This window comes from Ceratotherium simum, chromosome 7, assembly GCF_057802395.1.
Source record: "Ceratotherium simum simum isolate JZ-2026a chromosome 7, ASM5780239v1, whole genome shotgun sequence".
Classification (NCBI taxonomy): domain Eukaryota; kingdom Metazoa; phylum Chordata; class Mammalia; order Perissodactyla; family Rhinocerotidae; genus Ceratotherium; species Ceratotherium simum.
In genome coordinates, this window is record NC_141906.1 from 82,083,840 (window position 1) to 82,085,844 (window position 2,005).

Genomic DNA, 2,005 nt, shown 5'->3' on the forward strand with positions numbered 1-2,005 from the left:
GGGATGCCACCACAGCATGGCTTGCCAAGCAGTGCGTCGGTGCGCACCCGGGATCCGAACCAGCGAACCCCAGGCCGCCACAGCGGAGTGCACGCACTTAACCGCTTGCGCCACCAGGCTGCCCCTTGATTAACTTTTTAAATAAAATGTTTGGCTCCTGTGTGGGTAATATGGTGGAGGGGGCAAGAGTGGATGAGAAGACAAGTCAGAAGTTACTTCAGTAGTCTAGGTGAGAAATCATGGATGTTTGGGTTAGATTGGTGCTAATGGAAAGAGCTGTGGATAACTTGGAAATGTATTTTGGAGATAAAATATATTTAATGGTGAATTTGGTTTAGGAAGGCATAAGAGAGAATAACAAAGTATAACTTCCATAGTTGTGGGTAAAATAGCGCTGGCAGAGTATTGGTTACATATTAGTAATACCTATTGCATGAATGATAAAAAGGGGGTACAATAGGCACAACATGTACAATGCTTTACAGTTTTAAAATATTTAAACCTCATATCTTATAATATTGGTAGGACAGGGTTTATTATTTTATCTTCTTTACAGATGTGGACACTGAGGCTCACCTTTCATAGTTTTGCCTTTGTCAGTCTGGAGACTGGTCAGAGATGGAAGATATGATATGAAAAAGGGAAAGGACATAGGTCAAGTGAATCTTAAAGAAGGGGAGGTTAGAAGAAGGTGGGAAAAGTTGTGTGAGTGTGGTGAAAGAAACTAGTGTTGTTGGGGTGTGAGGGAAATATGGAGGAGGCACAATGGGCTTTGAGCAGTGTGGCTGTGGGTGATCAGTTGGATCCCCTTTTGATGCACTTTAAGAGATGTAAGGAAAAAACTTTTTTGGGGAGGTAATTACTTTTGACTGTTGGGATATTCTTGTGTCTATGTGATTCTGGGAAGAGACTGAGCTCATTAAGATTCCAACTCTAATGTTGTTCAGCTAGTTTTGTTACCTTGAGCATACACAGGAAACATAACTTAAGCAAAGTCTGATTTGGAAAGCAGAGCATGTTTTGGGGGCAGTGAGAAAATGAATTTGACCAGTTTTATGTTGGACTTTGTGAAAGACAAGGTGGGACAGATCCATTGGATACAGGTTATGGACGGCCTGGAAAAAATGTGAATTGAAATCCTTACTAGCCAGATTTGTTGTAAACCATCTCTCCCATTGAAAGAAATTTTAGAGAGTTGAGAAAATTGTTAAGATGATAAAAAGTATTCCTAGTTCCATTGTGTGGAAAAAGCAATATTTTAGGGTATTTATTCTAGCCTTGTGTATGGGTGCATGTATATATGTGTGTAAAAACTTCACAATATGATTAATAATTGAAATTATACTGTACATAACATTTTCTAACCTATTTAAAGTGCTCTGTGAACACTTTTATATTAAATAATCTTCACACAATAATTTTTGATGGCAGCACAGTAGCTCATCCTATGGGTATACCATGAGTTATTTAACGATTTCCTTTTAGACTTTATTTTAACTATTCTCCCATTCTCCTAATGTATCTTATTATTTGCTATTTCTTTTTTTGCCATTATAAATTCAATGTCATTAACGTTCATGTACTAATCTGTAGCTGATAAATTTTCCAGAATTAGAATTACTGATGGAAAGTGATGGACACTTCTGCTCACTTCGGCAGCAGTTATACTATAATTGAAGTGGTACAGAAAAGATTAACATTGTCTCTGAGCAGGAATGATATGCAAATTCATGAAGAGTTCCATATTTTTGGATGTTAACTAGACTTATTATGGTGATCGTTTTGCGATATATACAAATATTGAATCATTACGTTGTATACCTGAACCTAATATAATGTTGTATGTCATTCTACCTCAATTGAAAAAAAAAAGTAATGCACATTTTTAGAGCTCTTGGTAGATATTGCCAAATGGTCTTCCAGGTTTGAACCTCTTTATACACCTTTCAGCAAATGATTGGATTTTCTGTTTCACTGCCTCCTCCCCAATACTGAGAATTAACTT

General features: G+C 37.2%; 1 non-coding gene across 1 annotated transcript; it reads left to right on the forward strand.

The window, feature by feature from the left end:
* Nucleotides 1–1,643: 1,643 nt before the first annotated feature.
* On the forward strand, nt 1,644–1,750 carry LOC147916728 (U6 spliceosomal RNA). Its single transcript, XR_015552826.1, has one exon. It is a non-coding gene; the product is annotated as a U6 spliceosomal RNA (small nuclear RNA).
* Nucleotides 1,751–2,005: the final 255 nt, after the last annotated feature.